Here is a 19,614-nt window from a genome sequence, read left to right on the forward strand (position 1 = left end):
CAAGCACTTGTGTCTGTGTCAAACTTTGTCTCCAGGCGACTAGACTCTTCAACCATAGAATATTGTTAGACAAGGGGACATAAGAAGTTTACATTCTTTCAGAGGGCTAAGTCGCACGAAGGAAGCTCCAAAAGCCTCTAATATGGAGAATAAGGCCGTCATTCTCTCTACCTCTCGAATGCCAAGCGAGCGCTCTATCATTTGAGCAAATTCCCGCGCATTATCGGAAAAAGACGCGCATTGCCTTGGCTCAATGAAACGGGGCACACGGGGAAAATGCTTTTCCAAAGCGCCTTGAAATCACAATCGCTGCACACCGCTCGGCTCGTTGGTCTAGGGGCATGATTCTCGCTTTGGGTGCGAGAGGTCCCGGGTTCAAATCCCGGACGAGCCCTGCTTTAAGCGTTCATCGTATTGTGAGGACACTCAAGGTGGCACTATGGCAATCCAGATCATGAAAGCAGGAGACCCATGGCCTGTTAGCTCAGTTGGCTAGAGCGTGGTGCTAATAACGCCGAGGTCGCCCCGTACTGGCCAAAGGCTTTTCTCTGGCATTCTGTTCCATAATTCAGGGCTTCAGCGCCAGGGGTCGTCCGCGGACTACGATTCGTAAGTCAAGAAATCTGCAAACGTTGCCGAAATAGCTCAGTCGGGAGAGCGTTAGACTGAAGATCTAAAGGTCCCTGGTTCGATCGCGGGTTTCGACATGCGTCCCTCTGTCCAATGCTTTGCTCTAGTTATAGTGGAGCTCTTGCATTCACAAGACCGTGCGCTCTTTTCTTCGGAATCTTGCATGTCGAAAACAGCTTCACGTTGGGTTTCATGGTGTAATGGTTAGAACTCTGGACTCTGAATCCAGCGATCCGAGTTCAAATCTCGGTGAGACCTCTCATTGAAAATCTACACCTTTTCGAGGGGCTCATGCCAGGGATTGTTACCGCCCCGATCTTTGACCTTTGTACTAAAACGTTTAAGCTGTCAGGCAAACACGAGTGAATTTCATCTGTTTACATGCAGGAAAAGTGTTGTACTTGTGGAACGAGGAACCACATAGAAGGTGGAGGATCTTTGTAATGACAACGTAAGACAATGGTAGGATAACAACTAGGTTTCATTAAACCTCGAGTTAAAGTAGCATTTGCTGCTTTCACACTGACAACAGGCCAACGGTACACAATGAGCCAAAGGTCAATACCTTACCTACGATTCGCAAGCCTTATTTTGACAATTGCCCAACAGTAATGGAGGATAACCCTTTTCAAGAAACTACAAGAAAAGGGCAAGGAAACGAACCACCTCACATATCCACACTGGTTTATTGAAAATGCAAGTTACACAGCAAAAAAAAACTTGTGGAATCTTAAGTGACAACTTGATTGTCTCTGATCGTGAAATGTCCTGCATTACGTTGCTCTGGGTAAAAGCAATGCGCACACCATATGGGAGATTCTTGTCATTTGTGTCCAGGTGCCATAGCGAGGAGAGACAAGGGGCACTGAAGGCTTTTTGTGACTGAATATATGAACAGTATTCAACACGAAGACCTTTTTCTGCAAAGGTGAGCCTCGACAGGTAGCATAGGGAGGGCTAAGTCGCACGAAGGAAGCTCCAAAAGCCTCTAATATGGAGAATAAGGCCGTCATTCCCTCTACCTCTCGAATGCCAAGCGAGCGCTCTATCATTTGAGCAAATTCCCGCGCATTATCGGAAAAAGACGCGCATTGCCTTGGCTCAATGAAACGGGGCACACAGGGAAAATGGTTTTCCAATGCGCCTTGAAATCACAATCGCTGCACACCGCTCGGCTCGTTGGTCTAGGGGCATGATTCTCGCTTTGGGTGCGAGAGGTCCCGGGTTCAAATCCCGGACGAGCCCTGCTTTAAGCATTCATCGTATTGTGAGGACACTCAAGGTGGCACTATGGCAATCCAGATCATGAATGCAGGAGACCCATGGCCTGTTAGCTCAGTTGGCTAGAGCGTGGTGCTAATAACGCCAAGGTCGCGGGTTCGATCCCCGTACTGGCCAAAGGCTTTTCTCTGGCATTCTGTAACATAATTCAGGGCTTCAGCGCCAGGGGTCGTCCGCGTACTACGATTCGCAAGTCAAGAAATCTGCAAACGTGGCCGAAATAGCTCAGTTGGGAGATCGTTAGACTGAAGATCTAAAGGTCCCTGGTTCGATCCCGGGTTTCGGCATGCGTCCCTCTGTCCAATGCTTTGCTCTAGTTATAGTGGAGCTCTTGCATTCACAAGACCGTGCGCTCTTTTCTTCGGAATCTGGCATGTCGAAAACAGCTTCACATTGGGTTTCATGGTGTAATGGTTAGCACTCTGGACTCTGAATCCAGCGATCCGAGTTCAAATCTCGGTGAGACCTCTCATTGAAAGTCTACACCCTTTCGAGGGGCTCATGCCAGGGATTGTTACCGCCCCGATCTTTGACCTTTGTACTAAAACGTTTAAGCCGTCAGGCAAACACAAGTGGATTTCATCTGTTTACGTGCAGGAAAAGTGTTGTACTTGTGGAACGAGGAACCACATAGAAGGTGGAGGATCTTTGTAATGACAACGTAAGACAATGGTAGGATAACAACTAGGTTTCATTAAACCTCGAGTTAAAGTAGCATTTGCTGCTTTCACACTGACAACAGGCCAACGGTACACAATGAGCCAAAGGTCAATACAACCAAGGCAAAGCGGAAAATAAATATAACAAATTGCCCATTTCTGAAACGTTAATGTGATTGCACACACACACGTACTATAAAGAGAAGATTTGGGGAGAGAGATTTTTCATGCTTAGCCTTATTTTGACAATTACCCAATAGTAATGGAGGATAATCCTTTTCAAGAAACTACAAGAAAAGGGCAAGGAAACGAACCACCTCACATATCCACACTGGTTTATTGAAAATGCAAGTTACACAGCAAAAAAAAACTTGTGGAATCTTAAGTGACAACTTGATTGTCTCTGATCGTGAAATGTCCTGCATTACGTTGCTCTGGGTAAAAGCAATGCGCACACCATATGGGAGATTCTTGTCATTTGTGTCCAGGTGCCATAGCGAGGAGAGACAAGGGGCACTGAAGGCTTTTTGTGACTGAATATATGAACAGTATTCAACACGAAGACCTTTTTCTGCAAAGGTGAGCCTCGACAGGTAGCATAGGGAGGGCTAAGTCGCACGAAGGAAGCTCCAAAAGCCTCTAATATGGAGAATAAGGCCGTCATTCCCTCTACCTCTCGAATGCCAAGCGAGCGCTCTATCATTTGAGCAAATTCCCGCGCATTATCGGAAAAAGACGCGCATTGCCTTGGCTCAATGAAACGGGGCACACGGGGAAAATGCTTTTCCAAAGCGCCTTGAAATCACAATCGCTGCACACCGCTCGGCTCGTTGGTCTAGGGGCATGATTCTCGCTTTGGGTGCGAGAGGTCCCGGTTTCAAATCCCGGACGAGCCCTGCTTTAATCGTTCATCGTATTGTGAGGACACTCAAGGTGGCACTATGGCAATCCAGATCATGAAAGCAGGAGACCCATGGCCTGTTAGCTCAGTTGCCTAGAACGTGGTGCTAATATCGCCAAGGTCGCGGGTTCGATCCCCGAACTGGCCAAAGGCTTTTCTCTGGCATTCTGTTCCATAATTCAGGGCTTCAGCGCCAGGGGTCGTCCGCGGACTACGATTCGCAAGTCAAGAAACCTGCAAACGTGGCCGAAATAGCTCAGTTGGGAGAGCGTTAGACTGAAGATCTAAAGGTCCCTGGTTCGATCCCGGGTTTCCGCATGCGTCCCTCTGTCCAATGCTTTGCTCTAGTTATAGTGGAGCTCTTGCATTCACAAGACCGTGCGCTCTTTTCTTCAGAATCTTGCATGTCGAAAACAGCTTCACATTGGGTTTCATGGTGTAAAGGTTAGCACTCTGGACTCTGAATCCAGCGATCCGAGTTCAAATCTCGGTGAGACCTCTCATTGAAAGTCTCCACCTTTTCGAGGGGCTCATGCCAGGGATTGTTACCGCCCCGATCTTTGACCTTTGTACTAAAACGTTTAAGCTGTCAGGCAAACACAAGTGAATTTCATCTGTTTACGTGCAGGAAAAGTGTTGTACTTGTGGAACGAGGAACCACATAGAAGGTAATAAGGCCGTCATTCCCTCTACCTCTCGAATGCCAAGCGAGCGCTCTTTCATTTGAGCAAATTCCCGCGCATTATCGGAAAAAGACGCGCACTGCTTTTGCTCAATGAAACGGGGCACACGTGGGGAAAATGCTTTTCAAAAGCGCCTTGAAATCACAATCACTGCACACCGCTCGGCTCGTTGGTCTAGGGGCATGATTCTCGCTTTGGGTGCGAGAGGTCCCGGGTTCAAATCCTGGACGAGCCCTGCTTTAATCGTTCATCGTATTGTGAGGACACTCAAGGTGGCACTATGGCAATCCAGATCATGAAAGCAGGAGACCAATGGCCTGTTAGCTCAGTTGGCTAGAGCGTGGTGCCAAGGTCGCGGGTTCGATCCCCGTACTGGCCAAAGGCTTTTCTCTGGCATTCTGTTCCATAATTCAGGGCTTCAGCGCCAGGGGTCGTCCGCGGACTACGATTCGCAAGTCAAGAAACCTGCAAACGTGGCCGAAATAGCTCAGTTGGGAGAGCGTTAGACTGAAGATCTAAAGGTCCCTGGTTCGATCCCGGGTTTCCGCATGCGTCCCTCTGTCCAATGCTTTGCTCTAGTTATAGTGGAGCTCTTGCATTCACAAGACCGTGCGCTCTTTTCTTCAGAATCTTGCATGTCGAAAACAGCTTCACATTGGGTTTCATGGTGTAAAGGTTAGCACTCTGGACTCTGAATCCAGCGATCCGAGTTCAAATCTCGGTGAGAACTCTCATTGAAAGTCTCCACCTTTTCGAGGGGCTCATGCCAGGGATTGTTACCGCCCCGATCTTTGACCTTTGTACTAAAACGTTTAAGCTGTCAGGCAAACACAAGTGAATTTCATCTGTTTACGTGCAGGAAAAGTGTTGTACTTGTGGAACGAGGAACCACATAGAAGGTAATAAGGCCGTCATTCCCTCTACCTCTCGAATGCCAAGCGAGCGCTCTTTCATTTGAGCAAATTCCCGCGCATTATCGGAAAAAGACGCGCACTGCTTTTGCTCAATGAAACGGGGCACACGTGGGGAAAATGCTTTTCAAAAGCGCCTTGAAATCACAATCACTGCACACCGCTCGGCTCGTTGGTCTAGGGGCATGATTCTCGCTTTGGGTGCGAGAGGTCCCGGGTTCAAATCCTGGACGAGCCCTGCTTTAATCGTTCATCGTATTGTGAGGACACTCAAGGTGGCACTATGGCAATCCAGATCATGAAAGCAGGAGACCAATGGCCTGTTAGCTCAGTTGGCTAGAGCGTGGTGCCAAGGTCGCGGGTTCGATCCCCGTACTGGCCAAAGGCTTTTCTCTGGCATTCTGTTCCATAATTCAGGGCTTCAGCGCCAGGGGTCGTCCGCGGACTACGATTCGCAAGTCAAGAAACCTGCAAACGTGGCCGAAATAGCTCAGTTGGGAGAGCGTTAGACTGAAGATCTAAAGGTCCCTGGTTCGATCCCGGGTTTCGGCATGCGTCCCTCTGTCCAATGCTTTGCTCTAGTTATAGTGGAGCTCTTGCATTCACAAGACCGTGCGCTCTTTTCTTCGGAATCTTGCATGTCGAAAACAGCTTCACATTGGGTTTCATGGTGTAATGGTTAGCACTCTGGACTCTGAATCCAGCGATCCGAGTTCAAATCTCGGTGAGACCTCTCATTGAAAGTCTCCACCTTTTCGAGGGGCTCATGCCAGGGATTGTTACCGCCCCGATCTTTGACCTTTGTACTAAAACGTTTAAGCTGTCAGGCAAACACAAGTGAATTTCATCTGTTTACGTGCAGGTAAAGTGTTGTACTTGTGGAACGAGGAACCACATAGAAGGTGGAGGATCTTTGTAATGACAACGTAAGACAATGGTAGGATAACAACTAGGTTTCATTAAACCTCGAGTTAAAGTAGCATTTGCTGCTTTCACACTGACAACAGGCCAACGGTACACAATGAGCCAAAGGTCAATACAACCAAGGCAAAGCGGAAAATAAATATAACAAATTGCCCATTTCTGAAACGTTAATGTGATTGCACACACACACGTACTATAAAGAGAAGATTTGGGGAGAGAGATTTTTCATGCTTAGCCTTATTTTGACAATTACCCAATAGTAATGGAGGATAATCCTTTTCAAGAAACTACAAGAAAAGGGCAAGGAAACGAACCACCTCACATATCCACACTGGTTTATTGAAAATGCAAGTTACACAGCAAAAAAAAACTTGTGGAATCTTAAGTGACAACTTGATTGTCTCTGATCGTGAAATGTCCTGCATTACGTTGCTCTGGGTAAAAGCAATGCGCACACCATATGGGAGATTCTTGTCATTTGTGTCCAGGTGCCATAGCGAGGAGAGACATGGGGCACTGAAGGCTTTTTGTGACTGAATATATGAACAGTATTCAACACGAAGACCTTTTTCTGCAAAGGTGAGCCTCGACAGGTAGCATAGGGAGGGCTAAGTCGCACGAAGGAAGCTCCAAAAGCCTCTAATATGGAGAATAAGGTCGTCATTCCCTCTACCTCTCGAATGCCAAGCGAGGGCTCTTTCATTTGAGCAAATTCCCTCGCATTATCGGAAAAAGACGCGCATTGCTTTGGCTCAATGAAACGGGGCACACGTGGGGAAAATGCTTTTCCAAAGCGCCTTGAAATCACAATCGCTGCACACCGCTCGGCTCGTTGGTCTAGGGGCATGATTCTCGCTTTGGGTGCGAGAGGTCCCGGGTTCAAATCCCGGAGGAGCCCTGCTTTAAGCGTTCATCGTATTGTGAGGACACTCAAGGTGGCACTATGGCAATCCAGATCATGAAAGCAGGAGACCCATGGCCTGTAAGCTCAGTTGGCTAGAGCGTGGTGCTAATAACGCCAAGGTCGCGGGTTCGATCCCCGTACTGGCCAAAGGCTTTTCTCTGGCATTCTGTTCCATAATTCAGGGCTTCAGCGCCAGGGGTCGTCCGCGGACTACGATTCGCAAGTCAAGAAATCTGCAAACGTGGCCGAAATAGCTCAGTTGGGAGAGCGTTAGACTGAAGATCTGAAGGTCCCTGGTTCGATCCCGGGTTTCGGCATGCGTCCCTCTTTCCAATGCTTTGCTCTAGTTATAGTGGAGCTCTTGCATTCACAAGACCGTGCGCTCTTTTCTTCGGAATCTGGCATGTCGAAAACAGCTTCACATTGGGTTTCATGGTGTAATGGTTAGCACTCTGGACTCTGAATCCAGCGATCCGAGTTCAAATCTCGGTGAGACCTCTCATTGAAAGTCTACACCTTTTCGAGGGGCTCATGCCAGGGATTGTTATCCCCCCGATCTTTGACCTTTGTACTAAAACGTTTAAGCTGTCAGGCAAACACAAGTGAATTTCATCTGTTTACGTGCAGGAAAAGTGTTGTACTTGTGGAACGAGGAACCACATAGAAGGTGGAGGATCTTTGTAATGACAACGTAAGACAATGGTAGGATAACAACTAGGTTTCATTAAACCTCGAGTTAAAGTAGCATTTGCTGCTTTCACACTGACAACAGGCCAACGGTACACAATGAGCCAAAGGTCAATACAACCAAGGCAAAGCGGAAAATAAATATAACAAATTGCCCATTTCTGAAACGTTAATGTGATTGCACACACACACGTACTATAAAGAGAAGATTTGGTGAGAGAGATTTTTCATGCTTAGCCTTATTTTGACAATTGCCCAACAGTAATGGAGGATAACCCTTTTCAAGAAACTACAAGAAAAGGGCAAGGAAACGAACCACCTCACATATCCACACTGGTTTATTGAAAATGCAAGTTACACAGCAAAAAAAAACTTGTGGAATCTTAAGTGACAACTTGATTGTCTCTGATCGTGAAATGTCCTGCATTACGTTGCTCTGGGTAAAAGCAATGCGCACACCATATGGGAGATTCTTGTCATTTGTGTCCAGGTGCCATAGCGAGGAGAGACAAGGGGCACTGAAGGCTTTTTGTGACTGAATATATGAACAGTATTCAACACGAAGACCTTTTTCTGCAAAGGTGAGCCTCGACAGGTAGCATAGGGAGGGCTAAGTCGCACGAAGGAAGCTCCAAAAGCCTCTAATATGGAGAATAAGGCCGTCATTCCCTCTACCTCTCGAATGCCAAGCGAGGGCTCTTTCATTTGAGCAAATTCCCGCGCATTATCGGAAAAAGACGCGCATTGCTTTGGCTCAATGAAACGGGGCACACGTGGGGAAAATGCTTTTCCAAAGCGCCTTGAAATCACAATCACTGCACACCGCTCGGCTCGTTGGTCTAGGGGCATGATTCTCGCTTTGGGTGCGAGAGGTCCCGGGTTCAAATCCCGGACGAGCCCTGCTTTAAGCGTTCATGGTATTGTGAGGACACTCAAGGTGGCACTATGGCAATCCAGATCATGAGAGCAGGAGACCCATGGCCTGTTAGCTCAGTTGGCTAGAGCGTGGTGCTGATAACGCCAATGTCGCGGGTTCGATCCCCGTACTGGCCAAAGGCTTTTCTCTGGCATTCTGTTCCATAATTCAGGGCTTCAGCGCCAGGGGTCGTCCGCGGACTACGATTCGCAAGTCAAGAAATCTGCAAACGTGGCCGAAATAGCTCAGTTGGGAGAGCGTTAGACTGAAGATCTAAAGATCCCGGGTTTCGGCATGCGGCATGCAACCCCATTGAACAGATCCCTCTGTCCAATGCTTTGCTCTAGTTATAGTGGAGCTCTTGCATTCACAAGACCGTGCGCTCTTTTCTTCAGAATCTTGCATGTCGAAAACAGCTTCACATTGGGTTTCATGGTGTAATGGTTAGCGCTCTGGACTCTGAATCCAGCGATCCGAGTTCAAATCTCGGTGAGACCTCTCATTGAAAGTCTCCACCTTTTCGAGGGGCTCATGCCAGGGATTGTTACCGCCCCGATCTTTGACCTTTGTACTAAAACGTTTAAGCTGTCAGGCAAACACAAGTGAATTTCATCTGTTTACGTGCAGGAAAAGTGTTGTACTTGTGGAACGAGGAACCACATAGAAGGTGGAGGATCTTTGTAATGACAACGTAAGACAATGGTAGGATAACAACTAGGTTTCATTAAACCTCGAGTTAAAGTAGCATTTGCTGCTTTCACACTGACAACAGGCCAACGGTACACAATGAGCCAAAGGTCAATACAACCAAGGCAAAGCGGAAAATAAATATAACAAATTGCCCATTTCTGAAACGTTAATGTGATTGCACACACACACGTACTATAAAGAGAAGATTTGGGGAGAGAGATTTTTCATGCTTAGCCTTATTTTGACAATTACCCAATAGTAATGGAGGATAATCCTTTTCAAGAAACTACAAGAAAAGGGCAAGGAAACGAACCCCCTCACATATCCACACTGGTTTATTGAAAATGCAAGTTACACAGCAAAAAAAAACTTGTGGAATCTTAAGTGACAACTTGATTGTCTCTGATCGTGAAATGTCCTGCATTACGTTGCTCTGGGTAAAAGCAATGCGCACACCATATGGGAGATTCTTGTCATTTGTGTCCAGGTGCCATAGCGAGGAGAGACAAGGGGCACTGAAGGCTTTTTGTGACTGAATATATGAACAGTATTCAACACGAAGACCTTTTTCTGCAAAGGTGAGCCTCGACAGGTAGCATAGGGAGGGCTAAGTCGCACGAAGGAAGCTCCAAAAGCCTCTAATATGGAGAATAAGGCCGTCATTCCCTCTACCTCTCGAATGCCAAGCGAGCGCTCTATCATTTGAGCAAATTCCCGCGCATTATCGGAAAAAGACGCGCATTGCCTTGGCTCAATGAAACGGGGCACACGGGGAAAATGCTTTTCCAAAGCACCTTGAAATCACAATCGCTGCACACCGCTCGGCTCGTTGGTCTAGGGGCATGATTCTCGCTTTGGGTGCGAGAGGTCCCGGTTTCAAATCCCGGACGAGCCCTGCTTTAATCGTTCATCGTATTGTGAGGACACTCAAGGTGGCACTATGGCAATCCAGATCATGAAAGCAGGAGACCCATGGCCTGTTAGCTCAGTTGGCTAGAACGTGGTGCTAATATCGCCAAGGTCGCGGGTTCGATCCCCGTACTGGCCAAAGGCTTTTCTCTGGCATTCTGTTCCATAATTCAGGGCTTCAGCGCCAGGGGCCGTCCGCGGACTACGATTCGCAAGTCAAGAAATCTGCAAACGTGGCCGAAATAGCTCAGTTGGGAGAGCGTTAGACTGAAGATCTAAAGATCCCGGGTTTCGGCATGCGGCATGCAACCCCATTGAACAGATCCCTCTGTCCAATGCTTTGCTCTAGTTATAGTGGAGCTCTTGCATTCACAAGACCGTGCGCTCTTTTCTTCGGAATCTGGCATGTCGAAAACAGCTTCACATTGGGTTTCATGGTGTAATGGTTAGCACTCTGGACTCTGAATCCAGTGATCCGAGTTCAAATCTCGGTGAGACCTCTCATTGAAAGTCTACACCTTTTCGAGGGGCTCATGCCAGTGATTGTTATCCCCCTGATCTTTGACCTTTGTACTAAAACGTTTAAGCTGTCAGGCAAACACAAGTGAATTTCATCTGTTTACGTGCAGGAAAAGTGTTGTACTTGTGGAACGAGGAACCACATAGAAGGTGGAGGATCTTTGTAATGACAACGTAAGACAATGGTAGGATAACAACTAGGTTTCATTAAACCTCGAGTTAAAGTAGCATTTGCTGCTTTCACACTGACAACAGGCCAACTCAACTCTCAACTCAACTCAACTTTATTTATATAGCGCTTTTTACAATTTTCATTGTTACAAAGCAGCTGTACATGAGACACATTTAATACAAGTATGAATTCTAAAGCAGCCCCCCCGGCCAGGCAGATAGTGCAAAACAATATGCAAACGGTGGTGAGGAACCCAAAACTCCCATCGAGAAAAAAAACCTCAGGGGAACCCAGGCCCAACCAGGGGATTCCAGTTCCCCTCTGGCAAAAGCTGCTGCCTCTGCACAAGCTCATCAGTGCTTGCACAACAAGGCTTAATAAAAATATAAAAATTAAAGATTATCATTAACAATCTAATAGCATTTGAAATGTTGTAGAAAAAAAACAAAGTTGTCGCGTCCTTTATCCAGCTCTATCCTCTTAGCACTTGTCAGGTCACCGCTTCCCATTCTCAGCTCTGCCATCAGGTCTGGGCATGAACTGCATCCTGCGGTAACCTTGGAACAAAGAGACAAGACTGGCTGAGAGTAGAGTACTGTTCTGCACTCTTTGATGCAACAAGTACATCATTTGTTGTTGGATGTGTTCCTGGTTCCGGTTGATCTAAATAATGCAGCCTAAATCCTCTGAGGATTAATATTATGGAGGTGTAGTGTATGCAAGATTAAAAAGATGAGTCTTTAGTCTAGATTTAAACTGACAGAGTGTGTCTGCCTCCCGGACCGTGCAGGGAAGAATATTCCAAAGTTTAGGCGCTAGATAAGAAAAGGATCTACCACCTGCACTTGATTTTGAAATTCTAGGTATTACCAACTGACAGGACCCCTTAGAGCGTAATGTACGTGGTGGTCTGTAATACAATAGAAGTTCATTCAAATACTGCGGCGCTAGACCATGTAGGGCTTTATAGGTAATAAGCAAGATCTTAAAGTTAATGCGATGCTTTATAGGTAACCAGTGCAAGGTTGACAGAACCAGGGTTATATGCTCATACTTTTTTGTACGTGTAAGAACTCGAGCTGCCGCGTTTTGAACCAGTTGCAGTTTTTGTAATAGGCCCGCAGGGCAACCACCTAGAAGTGCATTACAGTAATCTAGTCTTGATGTCATGAATGCATGAATTAATTTCTCTGCATCTGACAGTGACAGCATATGACGTAATTTAGATATATTCTTAAGATGGAAAAAGGCAATTTTACAGGTGTTTGCGACATGGCTTTCAAATGAGAGAGTACTGTCAAATACAACGCCAAGATTCTTAGCTGATGACGAGGATTTTATGGAGCATCCGTCAATCGTTAAGCAGTATTCTTGGTTGTTACGCATAGCAGTTTTCGGTCCAGTAAGTAACAATTCTGTTTTGTCCGAGTTTAGTAGTAAAAAATTGTTACTCATCCACATTTTTAAGTCAACTATGCAATCCTTTATTCGATGAAACTGCTGGGTTTCATGAGGCATCGAGGAAATATAAAGTTGAGTATCATCAGCATAACAGTGAAAGCTAATTCCGTGTCGCTTTATTATATCTCCTAGAGGTAACATGTATAATGCGAAGAGCAGGGGTCCCAAGACTGAGCCCTGTGGTACACCGTACTGGACTTGTGATTTGCGGGACACCTCATTGTTTATTGCTACCAACGGTACACAATGAGCCAAAGGTCAATACAACCAAGGCAAAGCGGAAAATAAATATAACAAATTGCCCATTTCTGAAACGTTAATGTGATTGCACACACACACTTACTATAAAGAGAAGATTTGGGGAGAGAGATTTTTCATGCTTAGCCTTATTTTGACAATTGCCCAACAGTAATGGAGGATAACCCTTTTCAAGAAACTACAAGAAAAGGGCAAGGAAACGAACCACCTCACATATCCACACTGGTTTACTGAAAATGCAAGTTACACAGCAAAAAAAAACTTGTGGAATCTTAAGTGACAACTTGATTGTCTCTGATCGTGAAATGTCCTGCATTACGTTGCTCTGGGTAAAAGCAATGCGCACACCATATGGGAGATTCTTGTCATTTGTGTCCAGGTGCCATAGCGAGGAGAGACAAGGGGCACTGAAGGCTTTTTGTGACTGAATATATGAACAGTATTCAACACGAAGACCTTTTTCTGCAAAGGTGAGCCTAGACGGGTAGCATAGGGAGGGCTAAGTCGCACGAAGGAAGCTCCAAAAGCCTCTAATATGGAGAATAAGGCCGTCATTCCCTCTACCTCTCGAATGCCAAGCGAGGGCTCTTTCATTTGAGCAAATTCCCGCGCATTATCGGAAAAAGACGCGCATTGCTTTGGCCCAATGAAACGGGGCACACGTGGGGAAAATGCTTTTCCAAAGCGCCTTGAAATCACAATCGCTGCACACCGCTCGGCTCGTTGGTCTAGGGGCATGATTCTCGCTTTGGTTCGATCCCGGGTTTCGGCATGCGTCCCTCTGTCCAATGCTTTGCTCTAGTTATAGTGGAGCTCTTGCATTCACAAGACCGTGCGCTCTTTTCTTCAGAATCTTGCATGTCGAAAACAGCTTCACATTGGGTTTCATGGTGTAATGGTTAGCGCTCTGGACTCTGAATCCAGCGATCCGAGTTCAAATCTCGGTGAGACCTCTCATTGAAAGTCTCCACCTTTTCGAGGGGCTCATGCCAGGGATTGTTACCGCCCCGATCTTTGACCTTTGTACTAAAACGTTTAAGCTGTCAGGCAAACACAAGTGAATTTCATCTGTTTACGTGCAGGAAAAGTGTTGTACTTGTGGAACGAGGAACCACATAGAAGGTGGAGGATCTTTGTAATGACAACGTAAGACAGTGGTAGGATAACAACTAGGTTTCATTAAACCTCGAGTTAAAGTAGCATTTGCTGCTTTCACACTGACAACAGGCCAACGGTACACAATGAGCCAAAGGTCAATACAACCAAGGCAAAGCGGAAAATAAATATAACAAATTGCCCATTTCTGAAACGTTAATGTGATTGCACACACACACGTACTATAAAGAGAAGATTTGGGGAGAGAGATTTTTCATGCTTAGCCTTATTTTGACAATTACCCAATAGTAATGGAGGATAATCCTTTTCAAGAAACTACAAGAAAAGGGCAAGGAAACGAACCCCCTCACATATCCACACTGGTTTATTGAAAATGCAAGTTACACAGCAAAAAAAAACTTGTGGAATCTTAAGTGACAACTTGATTGTCTCTGATCGTGAAATGTCCTGCATTACGTTGCTCTGGGTAAAAGCAATGCGCACACCATATGGGAGATTCTTGTCATTTGTGTCCAGGTGCCATAGCGAGGAGAGACAAGGGGCACTGAAGGCTTTTTGTGACTGAATATATGAACAGTATTCAACACGAAGACCTTTTTCTGCAAAGGTGAGCCTCGACAGGTAGCATAGGGAGGGCTAAGTCGCACGAAGGAAGCTCCAAAAGCCTCTAATATGGAGAATAAGGCCATCATTCCCTCTACCTCTCGAATGCCAAGCGAGCGCTCTATCATTTGAGCAAATTCCCGCGCATTATCGGAAAAAGACGCGCATTGCCTTGGCTCAATGAAACGGGGCACACGGGGAAAATGCTTTTCCAAAGCGCCTTGAAATCACAATCGCTGCACACCGCTCGGCTCGTTGGTCTAGGGGCATGATTCTCGCTTTGGGTGCGAGAGTTCCCGGTTTCAAATCCCGGACGAGCCCTGCTTTAATCGTTCATCGTATTGTGAGGACACTCAAGGTGGCACTATGGCAATCCAGATCATGAAAGCAGGAGACCCATGGCCTGTTAGCTCAGTTGGCTAGAACGTGGTGCTAATATCGCCAAGGTCGCGGGTTCGATCCCCGAACTGGCCAAAGGCTTTTCTCTGGCATTCTGTTCCATAATTCAGGGCTTCAGCGCCAGGGGTCGTCCGCGGACTACGATTCGCAAGTCAAGAAACCTGCAAACGTGGCCGAAATAGCTCAGTTGGGAGAGCGTTAGACTGAAGATCTAAAGGTCCCTGGTTCGATCCCGGGTTTCGGCATGCGTCCCTCTGTCCAATGCTTTGCTCTAGTTATAGTGGAGCTCTTGCATTCACAAGACCGTGCGCTCTTTTGTTCGGAATCTTGCATGTCGAAAACAGCTTCACATTGGGTTTCATGGTGTAATGGTTAGCACTCTGGACTCTGAATCCAGCGATCCGAGTTCAAATCTCGGTGAGACCTCTCATTAAAAGTCTACACCTTTTCGAGGGGCTCATGCCAGGGATTGTTACCGCCCCGATCTTTGACCTTTGTACTAAAACGTTTAAGCTGTCAGGCAAACACAAGTGAATTTCATCTGTTTACGTGCAGGAAAAGTGTTGTACTTGTGGAACGAGGAACCACATAGAAGGTGGAGGATCTTTGTAATGACAACGTAAGACAATGGTAGGATAACAACTAGGTTTCATTAAACCTCGAGTTAAAGTAGCATTTGCTGCTTTCACACTGACAACAGGCTAACGGTACACAATGAGCCAAAGGTCAATACAACCAAGGCAAAGCGGAAAATAAATATAACAAATTGCCCATTTCTGAAACGTTAATGTAATTGCACACACACACGTACTATAAAGAGAAGATTTGGGGAGAGAGATTTTTCATGCTTAGCCTTATTTTGACAATTACCCAATAGTAATGGAGGATAATCCTTTTCAAGAAACTACAAGAAAAGGGCAAGGAAACGAACCACCTCACATATCCACACTGGTTTATTGAAAATGCAAGTTACACAGCAAAAAAAAACTTGTGGAATCTTAAGTGACAACTTGATTGTCTCTGATCGTGAAATGTCCTGCATTACGTTGCTCTGGGTAAAAGCAATGCGCACACCATATGGGAGATTCTTGTCATTTGTGTCCAGGTGCCATAGCGAGGAGAGACAAGGGGCACTGAAGGCTTTTTGTGACTGAATATATGAACAGTATTCAACACGAAGACCTTTTTCTGCAAAGGTGAGCCTCGACAGGTAGCATAGGGAGGGCTAAGTCGCACGAAGGAAGCTCCAAAAGCCTCTAATATGGAGAATAAGGTCGTCATTCCCTCTACCTCTCGAATGCCAAGCGAGGGCTCTTTCATTTGAGCAAATTCCCGCGCATTATCGGAAAAAGACGCGCATTGCTTTGGCTCAATGAAACGGGGCACACGTGGGGAAAATGCTTTTCCAAAGCGCCTTGAAATCACAATCGCTGCACACCGCTCGGCTCGTTGGTCTAGGGGCATGATTCTCGCTTTGGGTGCGAGAGTTCCCGGGTTCAAATCCCGGAGGAGCCCTGCTTTAAGCGTTCATCGTATTGTGAGGACACTCAAGGTGGCACTATGGCAATCCAGATCATGAAAGCAGGAGACCCATGGCCTGTAAGCTCAGTTGGCTAGAGCGTGGTGCTAATAACGCCAAGGTCGCGGGTTCGATCCCCGTACTGGCCAAAGGCTTTTCTCTGGCATTCTGTTCCATAATTCAGGGCTTCAGCGCCAGGGGTCGTCCGCGGACTACGATTCGCAAGTCAAGAAATCTGCAAACGTGGCCGAAATAGCTCAGTTGGGAGAGCGTTAGACTGAAGATCTAAAGATCCCGGGTTTCGGCATGCGGCATGCAACCCCATTGAACAGATCCCTCTGTCCAATGCTTTGCTCTAGTTATAGTGGAGCTCTTGCATTCACAAGACCGTGCGCTCTTTTCTTCAGAATCTTGCATGTCGAAAACAGCTTCACATTGGGTTTCATGGTGTAAAGGTTAGCACTCTGGACTCTGAATCCAGCGATCCGAGTTCAAATCTCGGTGAGACCTCTCATTGAAAGTCTCCACCTTTTCGAGGGGCTCATGCCAGGGATTGTTTCCGCCCCGATCTTTGACCTTTGTACTAAAACGTTTAAGCTGTCAGGCAAACACAAGTGAATTTCATCTGTTTACGTGCAGGAAAAGTGTTGTACTTGTGGAACGAGGAACCACATAGAAGGTGGAGGATCTTTGTAATGACAACGTAAGACAATGGTAGGATAACAACTAGGTTTCATTAAACCTCGAGTTAAAGTAGCATTTGCTGCTTTCACACTGACAACAGGCTAACGGTACACAATGAGCCAAAGGTCAATACAACCAAGGCAAAGCGGAAAATAAATATAACAAATTGCCCATTTCTGAAACGTTAATGTGATTGCACACACACACGTACTATAAAGAGAAGATTTGGTGAGAGAGATTTTTCATGCTTAGCCTTATTTTGACAATTGCCCAACAGTAATGGAGGATAACCCTTTTCAAGAAACTACAAGAAAAGGGCAAGGAAACGAACCACCTCACATATCCACACTGGTTTATTGAAAATGCAAGTTACACAGCAAAAAAAAACTTGTGGAATCTTAAGTGACAACTTGATTGTCTCTGATCGTGAAATGTCCTGCATTACGTTGCTCTGGGTAAAAGCAATGCGCACACCATATGGGAGATTCTTGTCATTTGTGTCCAGGTGCCATAGCGAGGAGAGACAAGGGGCACTGAAGGCTTTTTGTGACTGAATATATGAACAGTATTCAACACGAAGACCTTTTTCTGCAAAGGTGAGCCTCGACAGGTAGCATAGGGAGGGCTAAGTCGCACGAAGGAAGCTCCAAAAGCCTCTAATATGGAGAATAAGGCCGTCATTCCCTCTACCTCTCGAATGCCAAGCGAGGGCTCTTTCATTTGAGCAAATTCCCGCGCATTATCGGAAAAAGACGCGCATTGCTTTGGCTCAATGAAACGGGGCACACGTGGGGAAAATGCTTTTCCAAAGCGCCTTGAAATCACAATCACTGCACACCGCTCGGCTCGTTGGTCTAGGGGCATGATTCTCGCTTTGGGTGCGAGAGGTCCCGGGTTCAAATCCCGGACGAGCCCTGCTTTAAGCGTTCATCGTATTGTGAGGACCTTTTTCTGCAAAGGTGAGCCTCGACAGGTAGCATAGGGAGGGCTAAGTCGCACGAAGGAAGCTCCAAAAGCCTCTAATATGGAGAATAAGGCCGTCATTCCCTCTACCTCTCGAATGCCAAGCGAGGGCTCTTTCATTTGAGCAAATTCCCGCGCATTATCGGAAAAAGACGCGCATTGCTTTGGCTCAATGAAACGGGGCACACGTGGGGAAAATGCTTTTCCAAAGCGCATTGAAATCACAATCACTGCACACCGCTCGGCTCGTTGGTCTAGGGGCATGATTCTCGCTTTGGGTGCGAGAGGTCCCGGGTTCAAATCCCGGACGAGCCCTGCTTTAAGCGTTATTGTGAGGACACTCAAGGTGGCACTATGGCAATCCAGATCATGAAAGCAGGAGACCCATGGCCTGTTAGCTCAGTTGGCTAGAGCGTCGTGCTAATAAAGCCAAGGTCGCGGGTTCGATCCACGTACTGGCCAAAGGCTTTTCTCTGGCATTCTGTTCCATAATTCAGGGCTTCAGCGCCAGGGGTCGTCCGCGGACTACGATTCGCAAGTCAAGAAACCTGCAAACGTGGCCGAAATAGCTCAGTTGGGAGAGCGTTAGACTGAAGATCTAAAGGTCCCTGGTTCGATCCCGGGTTTCGGCATGCGTCCCTCTGTCCAATGCTTTGCTCTAGTTATAGTGGAGCTCTTGCATTCACAAGACCGTGCGCTCTTTTCTTCAGAATCTTGCATGTCGAAAACAGCTTCACATTGGGTTTCATGGTGTAATGGTTAGCGCTCTGGACTCTGAATCCAGCGATCCGAGTTCAAATCTCGGTGAGACCTCTCATTGAAAGTCTCCACCTTTTCGAGGGGCTCATGCCAGGGATTGTTACTGCCCCGATCTTTGACCTTTGTACTAAAACGTTTAAGCTGTCAGGCAAACACAAGTGAATTTCATCTGTTTACGTGCAGGAAAAGTGTTGTACTTGTGGAACGAGTAACCACATAGAAGGTGGAGGATCTTTGTAATGACAACGTAAGACAATGGTAGGATAACAACTAGGTTTCATTAAACCTCGAGTTAAAGTAGCATTTGCTGCTTTCACACTGACAACAGGCCAACGGTACACAATGAGCCAAAGGTCAATACAACCAAGGCAAAGCGGAAAATAAATATAAGAAATTGCCCATTTCTGAAACGTTAATGTGATTGCACACACACACGTACTATAAAGAGAAGATTTGGGGAGAGAGATTTTTCATGCTTAGCCTTATTTTGACAATTACCCAACAGTAATGGAGGATAACCCTTTTCAAGAAACTACAAGAAAAGGGCAAGGAAACGAACCACCTCACATATCCACACTGGTTTATTGAAAATGCAAGTTACACAGCAAAAAAAAACTTGTGGAATCTTAAGTGACAACTTGATTGTCTCTGATCGTGAAATGTCCTGCATTACGTTGCTCTGGGTAAAAGCAATGCGCACACCATATGGGAGATTCTTGTCATTTGTGTCCAGGTGCCATAGCGAGGAGAGACAAGGGGCACTGAAGGCTTTTTGTGACTGAATATATGAACAGTATTAAACACGAAGACCTTTTTCTGCAAAGGTGAGCCTCGACAGGTAGCATAGGGAGGGCTAGGTCGCACGAAGGAAGCTCCAAAAGCCTCTAATATGGAGAAAAAGGCCGTCATTCCCTCTACCTCTCGAATGCCAAGCGAGCGCTCTATCATTTGAGCAAATTCCCGCGCATTATCGGAAAAAGACGCGCATTGCCTTGGCTCAATGAAACGGGGCACACGGGGAAAATGCTTTTCCAAAGCGCCTTGAAATCACAATCTCTGCACACTG

The 19,614-nt window shown here is 46.4% G+C and overlaps 36 non-coding genes across 36 annotated transcripts; all 36 read left to right on the forward strand.

Moving 5' to 3' along the window:
• Positions 1–322: 322 nt before the first annotated feature.
• On the forward strand, positions 323–394 carry trnap-ugg (transfer RNA proline (anticodon UGG)). Its single transcript has one exon. It is a non-coding gene; the product is annotated as a tRNA-Pro (tRNA).
• A 240-nt stretch (positions 395–634) lies between these two features.
• Positions 635–707, forward strand: trnaf-gaa (transfer RNA phenylalanine (anticodon GAA)). The gene has a single exon. It is a non-coding gene; the product is annotated as a tRNA-Phe (tRNA).
• A 109-nt stretch (positions 708–816) lies between these two features.
• trnaq-cug (transfer RNA glutamine (anticodon CUG)) lies at positions 817–888 on the forward strand. Its single transcript has one exon. It is a non-coding gene; the product is annotated as a tRNA-Gln (tRNA).
• Positions 889–1,803: 915 nt separating this feature from the next.
• trnap-ugg (transfer RNA proline (anticodon UGG)) lies at positions 1,804–1,875 on the forward strand. The gene has a single exon. It is a non-coding gene; the product is annotated as a tRNA-Pro (tRNA).
• Positions 1,876–1,954: 79 nt separating this feature from the next.
• On the forward strand, positions 1,955–2,028 carry trnai-aau (transfer RNA isoleucine (anticodon AAU)). Its single transcript has one exon. It is a non-coding gene; the product is annotated as a tRNA-Ile (tRNA).
• A 97-nt stretch (positions 2,029–2,125) lies between these two features.
• On the forward strand, positions 2,126–2,198 carry trnaf-gaa (transfer RNA phenylalanine (anticodon GAA)). Its single transcript has one exon. It is a non-coding gene; the product is annotated as a tRNA-Phe (tRNA).
• Positions 2,199–2,307: 109 nt separating this feature from the next.
• On the forward strand, positions 2,308–2,379 carry trnaq-cug (transfer RNA glutamine (anticodon CUG)). Its single transcript has one exon. It is a non-coding gene; the product is annotated as a tRNA-Gln (tRNA).
• A 1,015-nt stretch (positions 2,380–3,394) lies between these two features.
• On the forward strand, positions 3,395–3,466 carry trnap-ugg (transfer RNA proline (anticodon UGG)). Its single transcript has one exon. It is a non-coding gene; the product is annotated as a tRNA-Pro (tRNA).
• A 250-nt stretch (positions 3,467–3,716) lies between these two features.
• Positions 3,717–3,789, forward strand: trnaf-gaa (transfer RNA phenylalanine (anticodon GAA)). The gene has a single exon. It is a non-coding gene; the product is annotated as a tRNA-Phe (tRNA).
• A 109-nt stretch (positions 3,790–3,898) lies between these two features.
• On the forward strand, positions 3,899–3,970 carry trnaq-cug (transfer RNA glutamine (anticodon CUG)). The gene has a single exon. It is a non-coding gene; the product is annotated as a tRNA-Gln (tRNA).
• A 347-nt stretch (positions 3,971–4,317) lies between these two features.
• On the forward strand, positions 4,318–4,389 carry trnap-ugg (transfer RNA proline (anticodon UGG)). Its single transcript has one exon. It is a non-coding gene; the product is annotated as a tRNA-Pro (tRNA).
• Positions 4,390–4,630: 241 nt separating this feature from the next.
• On the forward strand, positions 4,631–4,703 carry trnaf-gaa (transfer RNA phenylalanine (anticodon GAA)). The gene has a single exon. It is a non-coding gene; the product is annotated as a tRNA-Phe (tRNA).
• A 109-nt stretch (positions 4,704–4,812) lies between these two features.
• trnaq-cug (transfer RNA glutamine (anticodon CUG)) lies at positions 4,813–4,884 on the forward strand. Its single transcript has one exon. It is a non-coding gene; the product is annotated as a tRNA-Gln (tRNA).
• Positions 4,885–5,231: 347 nt separating this feature from the next.
• On the forward strand, positions 5,232–5,303 carry trnap-ugg (transfer RNA proline (anticodon UGG)). Its single transcript has one exon. It is a non-coding gene; the product is annotated as a tRNA-Pro (tRNA).
• A 241-nt stretch (positions 5,304–5,544) lies between these two features.
• Positions 5,545–5,617, forward strand: trnaf-gaa (transfer RNA phenylalanine (anticodon GAA)). The gene has a single exon. It is a non-coding gene; the product is annotated as a tRNA-Phe (tRNA).
• A 109-nt stretch (positions 5,618–5,726) lies between these two features.
• trnaq-cug (transfer RNA glutamine (anticodon CUG)) lies at positions 5,727–5,798 on the forward strand. Its single transcript has one exon. It is a non-coding gene; the product is annotated as a tRNA-Gln (tRNA).
• A 1,017-nt stretch (positions 5,799–6,815) lies between these two features.
• On the forward strand, positions 6,816–6,887 carry trnap-ugg (transfer RNA proline (anticodon UGG)). The gene has a single exon. It is a non-coding gene; the product is annotated as a tRNA-Pro (tRNA).
• A 79-nt stretch (positions 6,888–6,966) lies between these two features.
• trnai-aau (transfer RNA isoleucine (anticodon AAU)) lies at positions 6,967–7,040 on the forward strand. The gene has a single exon. It is a non-coding gene; the product is annotated as a tRNA-Ile (tRNA).
• Positions 7,041–7,137: 97 nt separating this feature from the next.
• Positions 7,138–7,210, forward strand: trnaf-gaa (transfer RNA phenylalanine (anticodon GAA)). Its single transcript has one exon. It is a non-coding gene; the product is annotated as a tRNA-Phe (tRNA).
• Positions 7,211–7,319: 109 nt separating this feature from the next.
• On the forward strand, positions 7,320–7,391 carry trnaq-cug (transfer RNA glutamine (anticodon CUG)). Its single transcript has one exon. It is a non-coding gene; the product is annotated as a tRNA-Gln (tRNA).
• Positions 7,392–8,408: 1,017 nt separating this feature from the next.
• Positions 8,409–8,480, forward strand: trnap-ugg (transfer RNA proline (anticodon UGG)). Its single transcript has one exon. It is a non-coding gene; the product is annotated as a tRNA-Pro (tRNA).
• A 79-nt stretch (positions 8,481–8,559) lies between these two features.
• trnai-gau (transfer RNA isoleucine (anticodon GAU)) lies at positions 8,560–8,633 on the forward strand. The gene has a single exon. It is a non-coding gene; the product is annotated as a tRNA-Ile (tRNA).
• Positions 8,634–8,922: 289 nt separating this feature from the next.
• trnaq-cug (transfer RNA glutamine (anticodon CUG)) lies at positions 8,923–8,994 on the forward strand. Its single transcript has one exon. It is a non-coding gene; the product is annotated as a tRNA-Gln (tRNA).
• A 1,015-nt stretch (positions 8,995–10,009) lies between these two features.
• Positions 10,010–10,081, forward strand: trnap-ugg (transfer RNA proline (anticodon UGG)). The gene has a single exon. It is a non-coding gene; the product is annotated as a tRNA-Pro (tRNA).
• Positions 10,082–10,160: 79 nt separating this feature from the next.
• On the forward strand, positions 10,161–10,234 carry trnai-aau (transfer RNA isoleucine (anticodon AAU)). Its single transcript has one exon. It is a non-coding gene; the product is annotated as a tRNA-Ile (tRNA).
• A 289-nt stretch (positions 10,235–10,523) lies between these two features.
• Positions 10,524–10,595, forward strand: trnaq-cug (transfer RNA glutamine (anticodon CUG)). Its single transcript has one exon. It is a non-coding gene; the product is annotated as a tRNA-Gln (tRNA).
• A 2,791-nt stretch (positions 10,596–13,386) lies between these two features.
• On the forward strand, positions 13,387–13,458 carry trnaq-cug (transfer RNA glutamine (anticodon CUG)). The gene has a single exon. It is a non-coding gene; the product is annotated as a tRNA-Gln (tRNA).
• A 1,166-nt stretch (positions 13,459–14,624) lies between these two features.
• Positions 14,625–14,698, forward strand: trnai-aau (transfer RNA isoleucine (anticodon AAU)). The gene has a single exon. It is a non-coding gene; the product is annotated as a tRNA-Ile (tRNA).
• A 97-nt stretch (positions 14,699–14,795) lies between these two features.
• Positions 14,796–14,868, forward strand: trnaf-gaa (transfer RNA phenylalanine (anticodon GAA)). Its single transcript has one exon. It is a non-coding gene; the product is annotated as a tRNA-Phe (tRNA).
• A 109-nt stretch (positions 14,869–14,977) lies between these two features.
• On the forward strand, positions 14,978–15,049 carry trnaq-cug (transfer RNA glutamine (anticodon CUG)). The gene has a single exon. It is a non-coding gene; the product is annotated as a tRNA-Gln (tRNA).
• A 1,168-nt stretch (positions 15,050–16,217) lies between these two features.
• Positions 16,218–16,291, forward strand: trnai-aau (transfer RNA isoleucine (anticodon AAU)). The gene has a single exon. It is a non-coding gene; the product is annotated as a tRNA-Ile (tRNA).
• A 289-nt stretch (positions 16,292–16,580) lies between these two features.
• Positions 16,581–16,652, forward strand: trnaq-cug (transfer RNA glutamine (anticodon CUG)). Its single transcript has one exon. It is a non-coding gene; the product is annotated as a tRNA-Gln (tRNA).
• Positions 16,653–17,669: 1,017 nt separating this feature from the next.
• trnap-ugg (transfer RNA proline (anticodon UGG)) lies at positions 17,670–17,741 on the forward strand. The gene has a single exon. It is a non-coding gene; the product is annotated as a tRNA-Pro (tRNA).
• Positions 17,742–18,032: 291 nt separating this feature from the next.
• On the forward strand, positions 18,033–18,104 carry trnap-ugg (transfer RNA proline (anticodon UGG)). The gene has a single exon. It is a non-coding gene; the product is annotated as a tRNA-Pro (tRNA).
• A 244-nt stretch (positions 18,105–18,348) lies between these two features.
• trnaf-gaa (transfer RNA phenylalanine (anticodon GAA)) lies at positions 18,349–18,421 on the forward strand. Its single transcript has one exon. It is a non-coding gene; the product is annotated as a tRNA-Phe (tRNA).
• Positions 18,422–18,530: 109 nt separating this feature from the next.
• On the forward strand, positions 18,531–18,602 carry trnaq-cug (transfer RNA glutamine (anticodon CUG)). The gene has a single exon. It is a non-coding gene; the product is annotated as a tRNA-Gln (tRNA).
• The last annotated feature ends 1,012 nt before the right edge of the window (positions 18,603–19,614 follow it).

This window comes from Triplophysa dalaica, unplaced genomic scaffold, assembly GCF_015846415.1.
Source record: "Triplophysa dalaica isolate WHDGS20190420 unplaced genomic scaffold, ASM1584641v1 Contig2, whole genome shotgun sequence".
Taxonomy (NCBI): Eukaryota; Metazoa; Chordata; class Actinopteri; order Cypriniformes; family Nemacheilidae; genus Triplophysa; species Triplophysa dalaica.